Source organism: Meleagris gallopavo, chromosome 8, assembly GCF_905368555.1.
Source record: "Meleagris gallopavo chromosome 8, MGAL_WU_HG_1.1, whole genome shotgun sequence".
Classification (NCBI taxonomy): Eukaryota; Metazoa; Chordata; class Aves; order Galliformes; family Phasianidae; genus Meleagris; species Meleagris gallopavo.
The window spans coordinates 24,997,404-25,016,325 of record NC_139411.1 but is presented as its reverse complement, the minus strand read 5'-3'; the positions used below and the strand labels follow the sequence as shown (position 1 = coordinate 25,016,325).

At 42.9% G+C, this 18,922-nt stretch overlaps 1 long non-coding RNA gene across 1 annotated transcript in view; it reads left to right on the top strand.

The window, feature by feature from the left end:
- The first annotated feature begins 621 nt into the window (after nucleotides 1–621).
- Nucleotides 622–18,922, top strand: part of LOC146543882 (uncharacterized) — a 53,502-nt gene continuing 35,201 nt past the window's right edge. The window contains exons 1-2 of the long non-coding RNA XR_014884592.1: nucleotides 622–2,563; nucleotides 4,028–18,414. This is a non-coding gene — a long non-coding RNA (uncharacterized LOC146543882). The remainder of the gene's footprint in view (nucleotides 2,564–4,027; nucleotides 18,415–18,922) is intronic.

The following is an 18,922-nucleotide window of genomic DNA, read 5'->3' as shown; positions in this document are numbered from 1 at the left end:
TTTTGGAGGGGGGGAGGGCAGATGGATTCCCTGCATCCTTCAGCAAGGTTGGACGGGGCCTTAGTAAGGATGTGTCCTTGGTACCTCAGCTGGGGAAGTGACAGCTTTCCACCCACAGCCCTTTGGGGTGGGCTTGGCTACAGGGACCGGAGTCTGCTGAGTGGATCTGAGGATGGGGGTTGAACTGTCCCTCTGGAGCTGAGGCCCTTTTTTTGTCTCCCTAGACAAGAAAACAGAGGCTGAGCAAACCCTGCTGAGCTCTCCACACCTGAAGCTGCTGTGGTGAAAACAAGCACCTGCAAAGCCCTAGCAGAGGAGGGGCACTTTGGCAATTTGATGTAATTTGTTGCACCTGGCTGGGATTGGACTGGTTGCCCACGAGACTCCCTTGGAGCTTTGCTTCTCAGCACCTGGCACGTTGCCATCACTAAAAGTTCAAAATCATCCTTGGCTGCAAATGACAATTTTTCAGCTTTCCAGGGGCTGACCAAGCTGCTGTCCAAATGTGCTTTATTGCAAGCTAGTGCTTCCTCTGCAGAGATGCTGCAGACCCCTTACTGCTGTCGTTGGGGCAAGTCCTGGCATCGAGGGAATGCCTCAGAAAGGTACAGCTCCAACCACAGGCATGCTTTAATTTAAATCAGCATTATGGGAACTTGTTTTATTTGCGTATTTTGTCTCCCTAGCATTGGAAACACTGTCTCATTTAAAGCTGTTTCTAGATATTATTGAGATAACCTGGAAATCAGTTGGAACTTCACAAAGCATGAGATGTGGAGGAGGATATAGAAACCAGGGTTAGGAGACTATACAGACACAGATCTGAATTCCTTTAACAAGCCAGTGGTGAGAAGAGGAGGGGACCCCAGGTGTCTCAACTCCCAGGGTGTGGTCTAACAGTGAATTTAAGTGCTGTCTATAATCCTGACTTTAAATGCACACAGAGCCAGCAGAGAGCAGCCTAAGTCATATGAAAGTATAGATAGTCTTTTTTTTTTTTTTTTTTTAAATTAATACATTGCTTATTTTTACTGGCCTGGGGTTGGGAAATGCTGTAGGGGAGTTCTGTTCTTTGGGGCTGTCTCCAATGTCTGCAGAGTCACTTTTACGGCTCTGGCAAGATTTAATGAAAGAAATCCAATCCCACCCTTCTTTATTTGTCATAAGCGTCCACCAGAGCTTTCAGTATCCCACCATCACCTCAAGTCAGGAAGCCCTGGGCAGGCACCCCCCATTGCTGCACTCCATCCTGCTCCCCGTGCATCTCCTCTCCTGTGCAGATGCTGCTCTGTGTGTGACATGGGACTCAGTGAGCATTCTCCATGTCCCTTTGCATTTGGATCATGTCCTCCAATAAACACTGGTGTGTTCCTCTTGAGGTTTGAATGGAGAATGAGCTGTGGGATTTTAGGCAAAGGCAGCATTATTTTGGAGCACCACAGCCTTCCAAAAGGGATTTAAGGAGCTCTGAATGGTTGGGAGAATATCTTCTCTCAAATCTGAACAGGCAGCTCGATATGTGCAAAGTTGAGGAAAGTGTCTTCTCCCCCTTGTATGCCATTAATATTTAGGGCTGGCCCTCAATTATTCATTCCTTCAGGGTGTGCTTTTATCATCTCAGTGCTACAGGATTAGCTTGTGCACTGTCTCTGGGCACTCAGAAAAGACCTTTCTCTAAGATTTGTGAAATTTCATATCTGAGAGGACTTTTGCAGGCAAAATATATGCCATGCCATTAGTCAAAAAAAGCAAACCTTCCCCATCGCCACCCGCAGCTCCTTTCAGATCATACACTGCTGAGCACTGGCAAATGTGCAGGATGCAGCTGTGACCTGAGCATGTGGTCTCCTCCCATTGCAGCAGGGCACAGCTGGAAGGTCCTGCAGAAACATCAGGGGGATGTTTTGTCATTCCCAGCTGGAAAAGGTATTACTCCTCCAAGTACTTTTCAGACCAGCATTTGTGGTGGGATGGATAGATGGTCCATCTGAAACTCATTGTTGGATAATTAGCTAATGAGAAGGTATAGGTACATGACTCAATCAGTAACACAGAGGTCATAGCACACATGAATGTAGGAAATTTGTCCCAGATGCAGGGCCAGCAGCCTAGGGCCAGACCCTGGACCAGCTCCATGCACCTCCATTGCCTTTGGCACAGTTGGATCATTTGTCTGAGCTGTGGACAGATTGAAGAAAGTGGTGATTAAATACCCGAATTATTGACATCTGCACTATAAATATCTGACTTGTTAATAGCCTATCTTCATGCTGGGTTGCAAAGTCTGACAGTCATCTTGCTAAGATAACCATAATCAAACCACATGTTTTGGAGCACAGCTTGATCAGGGAAGGGGCTGGGAAGAGTCCCGTTTCATTTACTCTAATATTCTTTTTATTTAATTAAGCAAAGTTAACCATGGAATTAGCATTGCCTTTCTCCCTTCAGGAGCCTGAGGCACGCGAACACCATGCTGCTGCAATCACTGCAATGGCAGAGTTGCTGAAAACAAGGAAAAAGCAGGAGGTATTCTTTTTTTCTGCCTCAAGAAGGTGTTTTTATGGTAATTCTTTACCACGATAAGTTTTGCTAAATAGAAACCTAAAAAATTATTGGGCTTGAAAAAATAACATCTACCAATCATTTCATTTTCAGAGGTTGTGTAAATACTGACAATTGTAATTAAACAACCAATCAGATTAATTTTTAAAGAAAAATATAAATTATAGACTTTTCCATTTAGAAATTGCTGATCTAAAGCATTCTGACAGTTTTTGGAAATGGTTTAAAATATTTTGGGGCATAAAACTAATAAAACCTGGCTGTCGTTCCCTGTGCTGATTGGATTTGGAAAAACATTGCCAGAGCACAGTGCTCTGTGTCTGCCTCAGGGAGGACTCGTGGCGCCCATCAAGGTGGGCTGTGGGGCAGGGCTCACCCTGCTGAGGTAGGTTCCCAGGGTGAGGTGGAAGAAATGTAAAAATCCTGAAAAGATGAGATGCTAAGCAAGGAGAAGGCAACGGCACCAGGGAAGCACCAGTATCACATGCAACCTGATAAGGACCTGCAGTGCAGGAGGTTTCTGTTATCTTCAACATGCAAAGCAAGTGAGCTTCATGCTGTTACGGTCAAGCATTTAAAAACACTTCTAAAAATGATGTAATTTTGTCTGCTTAGCATTAAGAATTGTACTGCAGATGCCTGATTTTACTGGCTTTGAAACATCAGCAAATCTGGCTTTGTTCTGTAGCTGTAGAGATAAAGATACTCTCTGTGAAGATGATATTGTTTTGCGTTAGGTGCATTTATTGATGTGAGAAAATCAGCAAGCTTTAATTTAAGTGATTAATTCAGGCCCAAACATGCAAATGTGATGGCTGGATGAAAGCACATAGACATGTGTTGCAGAACTGTGGTTTGATTCCTTGTCCTCTGGCAAGCAGGAGGAAAAAGAAGTGAGGAAAATCCTGGAAACAAGCCTCTGTGCATAGAGATCATGATCACACAACCTATCCCTGCTCTTTACTTTGCTTATTGAATAAGACTCAGCTATCCATGACATTTTCACAGCACTTGACAAAGTGAAAAGTACTTTTGAAAAAAAACAACCAAGGGAAAATAGCCCTTCTACCCCTCCACCTCACAATAGAGGAGCTACGGTGGGGACTTGTTCTCTCCTGAGAATCAAACATTGGCTTACTCTGTAATGCATGCATCCCAGCTGGCAAAGACAAACTAGATCATTAGGACAATAGGAACAATGTGAGTACAGAGCAACAAATGGAAAAATGACTCTGAGATGCATTCACACACTATACATTTACTGGGATAAAACTTGAAGCCTGTAATATTAAATCACAATGTCAAAGAAGGAGCTTATGTTAATTTAATTAAAGACAACATCCTGGCACACAGGGATAAGGAGAGGAATTAATATTGTGCACCACCCACTAATTTTGCCTGCCGTGGGTGTGCTTAGCTTTGGATGTCACGATGTGCTCACAGCTCTATTTGTTTTTCTGGACAGGATGAGTGTCCGCACCGCCATTCCGCCAAAATTGGGCAGAATCAATTTTTATGCTTCTCAGTCCTGAAAGGTGTGTGGATGGCATCTCTGGCACGAAGCTCGACACCAGTTCATCTGTCTGTGCTGGAGAGGTGGGAGATTTTGGCTGCCTTTGCTTCCAGTGGGGAAAAAAGAGAAGTTTCTCAAGGATGTCTGATGGTAAGTGGTACAAACACTGTTCTGAGCATGAAACAGAATTGAATTGTAGGATCATAAGGTTGGAAAGACCACTAATATCATCTAGTCTGACCATTAGCTCATCATCACCATGCCTGCTAATACATATCACTCAGTGTGACATCTACTTTGAAATTGCCTGGAAAACCAGCTACGTTGTTAATGGACTTTGGAACATCATGAGCATGTCATAACCCTTCAACTCCACACATCGTATTTCTATATCCCAATTTCACTTTTGGGCATATTCTCCCACTTAATTTGTATGGAAAAATCTGAAAGGGATACGGATCGAATGTTTCACTTGAGGTCCCTGTGCCAGGACTCCAGCACTTTGTACTGCACAAAAATGCATCGTGATGGTCAGAGGGAACCTCTGGTGTTCCAGTTTGTGCCCATTGCCTCTTATCCTGGCACTGGGAACCACTAGAAATAGCAAGATGAAAATGGCAAGATGAGAAACAGATACTTACTGGAGCTGGAAAAAACGAGACCCCAAGGTAGGCATGCAGTCTGCAGTTGTTAGGACTTGGATTTGCACTTACTTTTGCTTCCCACTAAAAGCAGTGAATGAAGCCAGTTAATAGCTTACCTGCCCGAGGAGCTGTAATGTCAGACCCCCGGAGGAGTTGGAAGGGCTGCTCTCACCCCTGGAAGATTCTCGCTGGCTACCAGGTATTCTTTTATCATCACGCTTTAAAGTGAAAGCCCTACATTTTTCTCTGTGTCCGTATTGCAGAACATAACTTGGGAACGTTCTGAATAGGAACGTCTGACAGATTGCTTTTTGTAAGGGATCTTTAGGGGAAAAAAAGCAGTCGTGACCCTCTGCTAAATGACACCTGCTTTCGAGTGCTGCATTGACAGGTGATGCTATTGGCAGCATCTCACCTCGCTCAGTGAGTGCCACCAGAGGGACCCCGCGGAGCGGCCAAGTATGGCCTGGGGGGAGCACAGCACAAAAGGGGTGATGGGCAGTGGGGAAAAGCAGGCTTGGCGTGGGGATGGTGAGCTGCTTCCAAGTGAGTGTGGCAATTGGGGGGGAAAAAAAAAAAAAAAGAAAAAGATGGGGAGTAAAAAAAAAAAAAGGAAAAGAAGAAGTGACTAATCATGGCTTCCTGTTTGTCTGAGATTTGATGGACATTATTATATTTTTTTTGCATTTGGGATGATGAAGGTAGAGATGCCCTGATAATTAAGGCTTGCTGCTGTTTTGTTTGTTCTGTGTTGGAAATATCCAAATAATTTTCTCAGGACGGTATCTCTGATAAAAGCAGATTTTATTCGCGATTGCAATGGCGGGCGTCCCGCAAGCAGGAGCGCACCTATGGACACAACATGACAGCCTTTATACCCTATTTTCTCCCCCTTGCCTCCCCCCTCTCCCCTGTTTCCCCACTGGCTGGGTACTCCAGGTTCACAATCTTATCAGAGGATTTACATTTGTTATTTACTTGTTAATTTGTTTTGTTATCTGGTGTCAGTCAGTCGCCATCCTGTTGTTTCCAAGTTGTCTCAGTGCTCTTCTTGTCGTATTGATATGGTGATTTGCTTCCAAGTCTTCGTTAAACAAGGATCACCGTGGTGGGGGATGATGTCAGGCCTTCCCAATGTCTCTTCAGGTGCTTCCTCGGGCATGACTTGTTCTCTGGTTTGATCTGGTGCTGGATATTCTTGCAGTGTGTATGACAAAATACACCTATATACACCTATATACACCTATATACACCTATATACAGAGCGTGCGTCCCTGAGAAGGGTTATCTAGACGATAAGTGATGTAAACTATCAGAGATCTTTCCCAAGTTAAGCAGAAAGACTCCCAGAAAGAACTATGACAGTGGAGATCATGAAATAAAAATATATATATTATCCAATTCTAATGCAGAAACAACAGTTGATTCCCACATTCTGTACTAGGTTTGTTTGTGATGTGGCAGATGTGAAGGCACCAACAGGGAGTGATAATGTATTGTTTCAGGTGAAGGTGAGAGCTTGGTCTCTTTTTTTAGGGGACCACATGTGCCTGCACATGTGATGGTTAGAGGATGACTGTGCTGTGTCCATACCCCCAGAAAACCAAGCTAACCAACCACAACAAAAAAAACCAAAACAATTCCCCATGGATTTTCTGAGGAGAGTTACAAACCTGCAATTGGAAGAAAGAACAACCCAAGGACGATTGTTACATTCCAGCAGACTGCTGGGCTCCACTGTGCTAAAAGCTGCAATTTTAACATAACAGACACCTGGGATGATTAGAAACCCTGGTGAAGTCACCTGCAGGGTGTTTTCCACCCTTACCCAGGGCTAAACTTGGAACTGGGGCCTTGCACAGAGTTTTGCCAATGCAAGGCATCTCCTGGGTGTGCAAGGAGCATAATTCCCCAGCTCAGCTTGCTGGGAAGGCATGGCCCTGTGCAGGGCACTTTGCACCAAGGGTCTGTGCTCAGGCTGTGCAAAGAGCTCAAGGAGGTTGTGGATGATCCCTGGGTACATTTAAGGCCAGGCTGGATGTGGCTTCTGGGCAGCCTGGTCTAATGGTTGGTGACCCTGCCCATGGCAGCGGGGTTGAAACTAGATGATCTTTGAGGCCCTTTTCAACCTCAACCATTTCTATGATTCTATGAAAGAGCTCCTGGGGCTCCCATACGAATTTTGCAATTGAAAATGCTGCAGAAAGTTCTTGCCTTTCTGTTGCCTTTCACAAACTGCCAGATGGAGGGGGAGGACTTTTCATGGCACTGATCAAGATTTCATAGGGAAATCAGATGCTTTGTGTTCTTCTTTCTTTTTTGTAAACGATTTCCTTCCTTTCATGATCACTACTTGCAGAGCTGCAGGAGCATCCAGGAGACACCAATTACAGACAGATCTCCAACAAGGAACTTTTTCCCCTGCTGAAATGGGAGGACAAGCTTCTGTCCTGGCAGTTTTGGCCATCTGTATTCATTTTTGGTCATACAGACCTTCCTGCAAAGCCAGCACTGTGCCTGAGGTGCAGCAGTGTGACTAATCCTTAAGTAATCACTTGTGAGGGGAATGTCACCTCTGGGTGTGCTGTTTGTTGGGCCTTAACTATACCTTTTGAAATGAGAAAGGTGAAATAATCCAATCAGCATTTCCTGAGGGGAGAAATGATCGTGTCGTTCTTGTCCCCAGTGGAGCACAAGGAGCACACAGATGTGTGTGAAGAGGTGGGAATGTGAATGTCGTTCCATTTCCCTTCCCATTTCCCATGTGAATTCATCCATTTCCTCACCCAGCTGTTTTCCCTGGGTCTGAGGATCCTTCTATTGCTGGTTCCTTATGAGACTTGATGGATTTAGAGCACGTAGTTTATACCTTAGATGTCTCTCATACTATCTTCTGGTATGTTGTGAAGGCTACAACACAGAAGTTATTCTTCAAGGCTCCTGGCAAGGCTGACAGTCAGGAAAAAGGGGTCTTTTTGGGGGCTAATCCTCCCCAGCAACCCACATGAAGTAGAGCACCAGCCTCCTCAATGCTTGGCTCTTGGACATAATGCTTCAGCTTTCATGTCCTACTTAGCTCCAGTGGAAAGAACATTTTCAGTCCAATTTCCTTCCGTTTTTTCACTTCATGCCTTTTTCTTCATATAGCTCAACCCAGGAACTTGGCAGCTGGAAGAGGAGGGTGCCGGCAGGCCCTGGGGCTGGTTCCTTGCTCTGGGCTGCATCCCAAAATGTGGTTTGAGCTGTTGGCATGACTTACCCTCGGAATTCTACCTCAGAGGAAGTTCAGCCCGTTGCAGGACTGGTTGCTATGACATTTTGCAGATCACCATACCAGGAGCTATTGATGCAAGAGTAACCTACATCCTGCCTTGTGTCTGGGTAAAGCCTTTTTGACAAGAGCTCTACAAGTTTGGCATGAATATGTATTATTTGGGCTTTGCAGACCAATAAAAATCTCTATTCATCCTGCAGTGGTAGGGATAACTCCTGTGGGTCATTATGCCTTATAAGGAATAGGTTGAAAATAAAGCTATTTTTTGTTCAGCTATTTCTTCCTTCAGCAGTACCCATTGGTTGCAATATGGTATAATGATGAAGAATTTCTAGATGATGATTTGATTCGAAAGTTAGAGAAAAGACTTTCAAAGAAGCTAACTCCCACCACATGAATAGAAAACTAGGCTGGCTTTTTCCTCCCGTATAAAAAGGTCAAAATGGGCATTTTCAGACAAACCAAAGTATATCTCTGCCTTGCTCGCTGACAACTGGAGGTGGTCCGTGGGCTGCTGATCAGTGGTCTCAAAGGATTTTTAAGTAGGACATTTTTGGTAACTTTCTGTTGACATCTTCAGTGTTGCTGCCATGATGAAAAATAAAGCTGATTCACATGAAGATCGGGATCTGGATGTCTGGTTCCAGGAACATTTTTTAAGAGAATGCAAATTTTTTTAAAGACTATTTTGTTTTTTGTATATATGTTCTAGTTCAAACTGCTGTTTAATCTTGTCTAGAATCTGGTGCTTTAGAGCAAGGAAAGGAAGAGTGAAATGAAATCATCCTGTAGATCCAGAACATTCAAGTCAACTGCAGTTTTTCTTGTCTTAAACAAGTTTAGCAATCGTTAAAAAAACAGGTCTCAGAAGAACAGTGCTGGCTTATGGTGATTTCCGTGATATTATCAATATGGCCCGAGGCATGAAGTCCTCATTTTCAATGCCTCCTATTAAACACCAGCTCAAACGTCATCATGGGGTCACTGACATTATGTGAATTAGTTACTTTTCTTAGCTGATGTTACTGCCTATTTTTGGCGTTGCCCTTTGGCTTGCCTTCTAGTAGGAATATGAATCAGTGTACAGGGCTGACAATCTTAGAGTCTCAGAGGCAAGCTGGAGATGTTCCGAATAAATAATCAAAGCTGCTAATGAGGCTGCATAATGCTGGGGGCTTGCAGGGAGCTTCCGTGCTATGTGGTCGTGAGTGTCACAGTTGTTTGAGAAAAAGAGGAAAACAATGTTTGCTACAGTGGAGAGGAAATCTGACTAGAATATTTTAAGATAAGAGAGTAACAGCTAACGTGTTGCTTAGATTTTCTTGCCACATGTTTGGGTATATTTGTTATTTATGATAGCATTGTTGGAGCTGCATTTGTATAATGAGGGCAAAATGAGTTTTGCTGAGAGAAGTAATAGCTTTTAGTTGCTGTAACAAAAACTATTGCCTATACCTAAAAAGTTTTTCTTCATTGCTGCCACTTACGCGTCCATGGCTGGGGAGTGAACGTATGGGTTGCAAGCAGCTTTATTTTGGCTAGGGGAATTGTTCACCAGAAGCTTATCTTCTACAGGAAATACCACTTGCAAAACCATCTGTTATTAGCTCCACTCCTCAGCTTTTGTGGTCATGATTTGGCATGGCCATCACTGTCCTTCCTTGCATGATGGCATCTGAGCAAGCCCAGAGCTGCTCGTGCTGGTATTTGTTCCTCCTCATTGTATGTGACCGAGCTACTGCAGTGTTATCATAAAGGCTCATCCCTAATGGCTTGCTGATGGTCTTTGCTGTTTGAAGAGTACTTAGAAACCCAGAATGAAAGAGAAAGGTGGAAAAATCTGGTTTGATGGAAATAACTGGAACAGTTTGTCATGTAAAAGCCAATGAGATCTAATAAGGAACAAGCTCACTTCATCAGTGACTTCTTGTCAGGTTTTGAGTATTTTTGAGGCTCTTTTCTCTCCTGCCCATTTTCCTAAATGCCATTTGGAGTTCTCTCATTTGTATAACCATGTATGGATGCTGGCATCTCATGACAAATGTGAGGGCTTGGGAGTATTTTATGAACCCCTCTCCAACAGATGTGCTGAATACCAACCTGAGCATTTCACTTCAGCCAGAAGGGATGTTGTTCTTCCTTACCCACCCAGCTGGGGACCTTCTGCATTGTGGTGCTCACTAAATCCACTCAGCTGTCTGTGTGTTCTTGGTCGGGATGTGGAATTATACAATCATTAAGGTTGGAAAGACCACTAAGATCATCCAGTCCAATCATCAGCCAATCCCCACCATACCCACTGAATCACATCCCTCAGTGCCACACCTCCTCATTTCTTGAACACCTCCAGGGATGGTGACATCCAGGACAGCATCCCTACTCCCTCGCAGTCCTGGGCTGGGAGGACCTGGTTGCATTTTGCCTTGCAGCCTCAGGAGATGTTGCCTTGAGGAACACCTTTGTGTGTGGCCCAGACAAGTGGAGTAGAGCTACCAACCACTTTAAAATCTTATGGCATTGTAGGCAAAGCTCAATTCATTAAGCCTCAGCCTTTAAAATCATTAGTCAGCAGTGATCATTTTTTTTCCAATTACAGGGTTTAAGGGATTAGGGCAAGCTATTACTCTGAGGTATTAATACCTGCATTGCTTCTGGAATGGTTCAGGTGAGGAGCCATAGCAGCTGTACCCAGGACCAGAGAGCATGACCCTTTCTTATAGTCTCCAGAGAAGAAATGAAAGAAAAATGTGCCCTTGTGCTAAAAATTCAGCTCATTCCACAAGCTTTTCACTTAGTCTCTCGAGGGGTCAATTAAAGCTTCACAGTCTTTCCTGCCACACTGGCAAAAAAAGATCTTCATCTCCTCTTCCTTTGATTAACTGTGTTTTTATAAACAGACGATGCAGCACAAGCAAGGGAAACTAATATGCTTCCCCCTGAGCCAAGGCCCCTGTAAATGGATCAATTAATTTGAACCAGTGCACCCCTGTGCATGAAAAGGTGCAATGCTGGCACACAGCTACAATCTTGCTGGACCTTGGTGCTGTGGCCTCAGATATGGAAATCCGCTCTTGCACGTAGGGATGTCATACATGTGCTTTTCCTGCCAAGGCTGTTTGACTGCTGCAGATGCCTCCCCCAATTTAAGAGATTTTTTTGGCTTCTCAGTTGCACACACAAAAAAAAAAAAAAAAGAAAAAAAAAAGAAAAAAGATGTTTGTAGCAGGCATTTAAATTTTTATGAAGTGCTTGCTTTATTGTCTTAATAAATCCTTGTTTGGTTTGCAGAATGCATCCCCATCGAAGTTAAGAGTTTATATGAAAATTAAAACGGCACTATATCTTCTTAATTAGACAAATGTATAGATAAAAGGAAACAAATGTCAGCTGGCAGAGGAATTTAGGTTTGCTGGGAGAGCTCTTCTCATTTCTCTCTCAAGATGTTTGCAGAGGTTAATGCTGGTGCTGCAGGCACTCCATGGGAGAGCAGAATTGCCCCTTTTCAGCAGGTAATACATGGGCAGCTCACTCTTCTGTATTGCATGGGTCATCCTTGCTGAATTATTTACTTCCAAAAATAAGTCATATAATTATTATCCCATAAAAATTAAGCAGATTTTATTTTTCACAGGTGAACAGCCAAGGCTAAGCCCATAAAGCCTTTGCTCTGGCGTTGTCTTTGAAGGTACACCAACTTACAGGCTTAATTGGTGAGAAATGATGGGAGAATATTGATCAATGAATTTTTTTTTCAGATTGTTTTTGGCTTTCAGGAGCAAGATAATTCTTAGGTCATTAATATTTCTTACATCTCCTAATGACTGCAGCTGTAAATCAAGGGGACTTGTCCAATGTTCTGTTCAAGACAGTGATTTTTTGGAAAGGACAAGAAGCAAATTTTAGCTGAATTATGGAAATAATTTCTTTCTAACTTACAGCTGGCTGCAGGGTGGGCCTCAGGCTGTGTTTCTCCTCTTTGCTACACATGGGCAAGAATTCCTGCTTCTCACCCTGAAATGCAGCAGTAAGGTTTCCTTCAAACCTACTGGTTTTGAAGGAAATTCTTGTAGCTGTTGATGCTCAAGTCCAGACTTTTGTTAATGGGTTTTGTTCCATGGAATACCTTGGGATAATTGCTGGGATAACTGGGTTAGGACAGCAGAGTGCCTCTATGGGACTCCTCATTGTCCTGCTTGTGTTGAGGTGAATGGAAACGTGAAGGAGGCATCAGCCTGGAGGTCTTCTGCCAAAGTGTTTCAGGAGAAATTCTATTTTCTCTATGGCTGTAGCATTGCTGGCTGCAGCATCTACCTCTCTCCTTGTTGTAAGCAGTGCACATCAGTAAGTACCTGCTTTGGCTTTGCAAGGAAAATATAGGCATCATCAAGCTGCTGTGCAGCACAAGTGAGACCTTGCAAAGCAGTCACTGCAGTGTTTGGAAAGCAGAGGAGGAAAAAAGTAATACTGTATGTGAATCTCTCTTACAGAAGAGCGGGTGTTTTCTGTGTACTGTGCAGCTTAGAACACTGTTGCAAATGAGCTCTACTTAAGTGGTTTTTCATTTTGACATCTTGTGCTTCTTATCTTAATACGTTCGGAAATTAATTCTGCTTTTAAAGTGAACCTGACAGATTGGAGAAGGCTTCCACACTCTTCAGATAGAAGCAACCCACCAAGGCAGGACCCAGATCAGGGCAGTCTTTCTGTCTATGAGAAATCATTGTTGATCAGTTCAAAGCAGCGTTGAGTTGTGATGGTTTGGGTTGTGGATTGGGTGGAAACCAGATGCATTTGCTGCCTGACTGGATTATCTGACCTTCATCTCTCCTGGCAGAGACAGGATAAGACCTGCAGGTGTCCTAGTGAGAGCAGCTTTTGTGGGGGAGAGTGCCTCTCTCCCAGAATCACAGCAGCAACCATCATTAGTTATGTAGTAAGCGTATCTTCCACATACAGAAATCAATTCTGAATATTTTATGGCTTTAATTGCACGGCCCTGCACGGGCTGCAGTGAAGGGGTTATTAGGCTGCCGGATGCTCATTTCCTTCTGGGATGAGCTTTTTATTTTTTTTTCCCCTTTCATACTTTTCCTGCTTCAGATGGCAAAATATTGGATATAAGAAGGTGAAAGTTTATGACAGCACTGAACTTGTAGTTGGGCTCAGTGCAAGAGATGCCAGGGCAAAATGCCTCCTACTCTTTTCCAATAAGATGCAATAGTGGAGCAGGCTTAATGATGAGGCCAGCAGCAGTGTATGGATTTCATATGGTATGAGGAGAGTGTTTATCAGTCATACCTGCTGCCAGATTGCTGCTTCTGCCATCTGATCCAAAAGCATTTGGAGTCACTGGGTGTTGATGTAACTGTCAGGATATGTGGATGGGTCTTCTAGAGCAGGAGAGCCATGCTGAGGTCATTGTTTAACTCTGGAGGGCTATTGGAGCTCCCACTGAGAGAGGCTGGGATATTTCTGTGTGATTTCTGAGCTCACTTGCACACTCCATGCAGGCAGGTCCTTGAAAAGTCAGATCTAAGGAAACAACCAAAATACAATGAGCACAAATCAGAGCCTTGATGAAGAATTCAGCTCTTCTTATCTAAGCCATCTGTCTGCCTTTCCCCTGGTATCTCTTACCAGTATTGATCTTTCCAAGTCATTTATTCTGACAGACTGCACAATGACACGATACAGCAGATGCTGACTGCTCCAGCAAGTAATGAGTTAGGATATTTTGCTTCGTACATGGATGCATAGAGCTGTTGCCCTCAGGTTGTATGGCCTTGGCCTGTTGTCACATCTGCTCTCATAAATGAAACAGGACTGTGCTGGGATTATCTTAGCATCTTCCAGGGAAGTGGGACTGGTGGTCGAAGAAAGCACATCATCCCTGCTGAGGCTGAATTCCAGGTCTTGGCCAGCCTGGGAGAGGCTATCCAAACACATGCGTTTCTTCTGGAATTTCCAGATGTTAATAAAATACATCCGTACATCTTTGGCCTATCATGGGCTGGGGAGGGGGCGTCAACATTCTTTGCAAATGAGTGCTTGAATTGCTCTCATCTCCAAAGTGCTGTTGTGCCGTGTAAAAGATCCCCGTCCTGCCCCAGCAGAGGCTGTGCTGCAGTGGTGACACCCTTAGCACAAACTATGGCTTTGACTGGATCCAAACAAAATGGATATGGCTGGAAAATGGCTCTCCTCAGTTCCATCATTCACTGATGATAGAAAGTAGCACATCCATTTCACTTACCTTCCTTGGAACTGGATTAATCATCAGATGAAGTCAAGGGCAGCCACTTCACTGACTTAAGGGAGCTGTCTTAGTTCCTTAGCTATTATTTAGTACAGTGAAAGTGTACTGCATGACAAGGGAAAACAATCCATGTTATACAAAATTTTACTCTCCTAAATTATCTACATTCCTTCTGTGGCACTGTTTCCCATAACTGTGGTATCTTAGGGAGCTTATTTTGTTATGGTGGTCATTGGTTTTGTTATGGAGATCATCCTCCTCCAAAACTCTTCCAAATACACCTTTCAGCTGTGGTTTTTCACTCCTTTGGTGCAGCTGTAACCTTAGTGCCTGTCAGCCTGTGTCTAGCAGATCTGTCTGCTTAAGAACTCTTTGGCTTCCTAAGGCATGGCAAGGAGATGACACTTTTGATACAATTGCGTCCATAGCAGAAGTTTCTCTGAAGTGTGGGGTTCCTCTCCCTTTCCATTAAACCCAGCTGTCCTCCTAGACTCCTATGAGCACTAAGACATTCTGAGTATAAAAGAGCCATTTCTCATCCACCTCTTAAAATCTTCAGCCTTTACTTTTTTTCTAAGTGGTACTTTTTCAGGAGTTCTTGACACTCGTGTGTGAATTTGCTGTGCATTTGGAGAGTGAGTTGAAAAGCTTTTAGTGAATAAATCTCTAACAGCCCTCAGTCTGAGGTTCTCACCAAATACTGTGTTGGAGGCGGGGGGGAGATTACTAAGAATTTTAGCATAAATCTGGAAAGTTTTCCAAGAAGGAACCTGAGCCAGTTGCTTCCTCCCTTCCTTCATCTTACCTCCGTTGAGCTTTTTTTTTTGCGCCCACGGGAAAGCCCAGGTTATTATTTATTGCAAACAGGGAATCAAGGTAAGAAGATGGTCTGGCAGCCTTGCTCATTCCCAGAATTATGTCATTTCTGTTGTGTGTGAAATAAAAGATTCTCTCTCCCTCTCGCTCTTCCTCTCTGTTCATCATTCTCTTGATGTAGAAGCAGCCATAGTTGAAATTATCTTCTCATATCTTGATGATTTTCCCACCCCAGCAAACGAGATGATCTCCATCTATGTTTATCTTTAATCTTATCCCATTGCCTCTGCTTCCTTACGTGATTTCATACAGTGTCCCTTATGCTTCTCTTAGAGAAATTTAGAAAAGCACAGAAAGATCCTTGTGATGAGAAAGTGTGCTCCCAGAGGTACATAGCAGGTAGGAAAGAAATAATGATTGCAAGATACGTGTATGCTATTGCTATGGGGGTCAGAGTTAAGGTTAATTAAATGTCTTCATTTTGCATTGTATTTCCCTTAAGGTGTTTGAGAGCCTTCTAAGAGAACCATTAACTTTGAACGGCAAAGGTTTTTAATGAATACTTTTATTGATTGCTCTTGCAACAGGTTTGGTCTTAACTACATGTACTCTTCGTGTATTCTACCTTGAAATTATGTTTGAATCTTCCCAATGCAATATTAGTAACTGGTAAATTTTTAATCAGATATGGCATGTAAATGTTCCTTTTTTCTTTCTTTTTTTTTTTTTTTAAGACAAAACCATCAAAGTGCATATTGTCCATTTTTTCTTTTTCTGTCTTTATATAAACATAATAAGAATAAAATAGTCTGAGAATTACATACAGCTAACAAACGTGGCTCCTACTGAACTAGACGATTAAGCCATCAGAATGTGAATGGTTTGGCTGTATGCAAAAATAACTGGTTTGGAATTTCATACATTACACAAGTTTTAATATTAAACAGAACATTTTTGCATCTGGATAAAATCTCAGAATTGTTAGGTCTCTTGTTTATAACCTGCACATTAGTGTGAAAAATGTAAATGGATATTAAGTAGGAGCATTTGTGATTCATTCCTTCTATATGTATGAGCATTTCTTTTCAACATGTTTCTCAGCTTGCATGAAAACTACCGTTTCGCTGCCATGGAAATGAGAAATAGTGAAAGTTAATGGAATGATGAATCCCCATTGCTTGAAGACTTTCAGTCAGAGCTGGCTGCCTCAGAGAGTTACTATTTTCTGTGCAGGAAGAACCAGAGGAGGTAGTGACCTCTGTCTTTCTTTAAAGACCTATGTCTTTGTTTAAAGCCCTTTTCTGTCCTTGAAATGATGTCTGTGATATAAACAGCTTTGGTTGTTGTTTTTTTTTTACAGTTGACTTTCCAGACCTCCTTGAAAGTCTCATGGAGGGGCTGAATGTCTTTGGAAATGCTGGACAGGACAGTTGGACAGGAACTGGTTTCTTTAGAGTTCTTTTGGCGTTGGGTTCACAGGTGCCTAATTAACAGGAATCTTAGCAGAGGGCTTATGTGCTTTACCACTGCCTGTTATTCGTGTATGGAAACCTCTCAGTCTCTTTCGTTATTACAAAAGGAAATTTCAGCCTTGCTCCTGTTCAGACAATCTATTGGCTCTGTGTTAGAAAATATAATAGCACAGATCTGAGAGCATTAGTTAAAGACGTGAAGAATCACACCCTATGTTGTAAACATAAATTTTTGTGAATTATATTTTATTTAAGTACGCTTGGGAAATTTACATATAGATTAAACCCTAAATATACGAAATGTCAGCCTGTTCACATCCTAATGCCTTCACATCAGACAGTATATGGATTGGGTTCAACTCCGGAGCACTCCCCTCATTACCTTTAACTAACACGTTACAACAGTGAGGGTTAAAAGGAAACATTACAGACCAGAGACATGCTGGGGAGGTGTTTGAATTGCTTGGACTTTGCTATGAACTTGTCAGAATTTTAATGCACGTTGCCTGAAAAGCTAATGAGTCTCCATCTGGAGACATATAACTGATTACAGGCTTAATTATTTCTCTTACCTGAACAGCTCCGTTCTTTGTTCACACTCACTTCTATAAAAGCAGCAGCAGCAGTGTCAACTTGAAGGCTGTTATTGCTCAGATGTGCATTCTGTACAGGCAAACACCTTGCTTCTTTGTGGCTTTGTCTTCTTTTCCCTCTAATTTTCATTTCTTGGGCATTTGAAATGCTTCCTCCCCCAGGGTGATCTTGTAGTGGTTAGCAGTTCATCAGGGAGGATGTACAGATGCTATTGATATCCCTGTCTTCATGGATGGGGCAGCATAATCTAATAGCTCTCGCACCAAGAGTCACAACAGTGGGATAATATAGAATGATCACTCCAACTAAAGGAGGAAACAGAAGCTTGCAGAGCAAAAGAAACCTGAAGATGGACTTGAGTTGTTTGGATATTGATACAGCACAGCAGGAAAGGGTCCACAAAACCTAACCAATGGGGCCCAGCTGTCCAGGCAAAGCATTTGAAACATGCCTGTGGACTCACTGCAGTCCCCTTCTTTCTTCTTTCTATCTTCATCTGGAAGAAATCGGGTTACAAACTGCCTAAATAAAGACTGTGCGCATTCAGCACCTGGGGTTGGGTTCAGTGTGGCTGGGCTATCTGGAGTGCTTTGCTGCAGGGTTTGGAAACCAGAAGCAGTAGAGTAGGTTCCCAAAGATAGCATAACAAATCAGTGCATTTCAGTTAGTGTGTTTATTCCTTCATTCGTATAAGGGCTTGGTTTTTATGGGCATTTTTATTTTTCAGTGTACTAACTGTCAAACTTTTCCTCACTCTTTTACTTTATTCTCATGAGCTGAAGCCAACCTGTCTGCGGTGACCAGGTCCCCTCCAGCTCTGTCATGGAGGCATCAGGACATAAACACTGATGAGGCAATGGGTGCAGCCACGTGGTAATGAGGGCATTAAGATCTCAGTTTACTTTGTGGGAATGCAACAATGATGTTTTGACTTGCTGGAGACAGTGATTCTGTGCAAGCAATAACCAATTTCAAAGAAATGAAAAAAAGGTTTTCCTTGCTTGGCTAGAACATCCATCGGAGAAGGTAAGTGCCTATGCCCTGCTCCTGCAGGCAGCCAGAAAAATGTCCCCAGGTCTTTCAGGCAGCTGTGAAATGAAAACTTTCTCCTAACAGATGATACATTCCTCTTATTAGTTACAGCCCAGTGGCCACTGTCAAACACTTATTAATTATTCCTCTATTTTTTCCTTTCTAGCACCTGCAAGAAGATTTTGCTTTCAATAAACAGCACTTTATTGACCAGCAGTTTGCTATTGATTTCTGTATTCAATAAAAATGTGGTAAGTGGGGACATTAGATTATTCTACAGCTCTTACTTTCAGAAAATCCAAGGGAGAATGGGATGCTGTGATATGTTTTGTTAACATACGTATGGTAAAGGGAGAGAATTTGTCTGAGTGAGAGACTACCAGAAATGTATCTGCTTCAGTTGTTAATTGGATCTGTCACATGCGTGTGCTAACACATGTGCACACTCGTGAAGTCCATTTATTCTCATTTGGATGAAAAGTTAACTGTAAGGCCACATTATGACATTCATCAGGCACAACTTTGGGAACAGCTCCTCTTGTGATCAGACCAGAAACATAGCATGATGCAGGGGAGGGATCTGGGGCTCATTTTGTTCAGGTTTGCATGGGCTTGCACAAATAGTTGTGATATGTGGGGAACTGGTGGAATTTCTATGTTTTTAATACTGAAGTCAGTGATATCAGCTTTGCACAGACAGCTTTGGGGTTCTTGCAGATGACTATCTTAAAATTAAGCATCCTTCCCATCTAGAAGCAG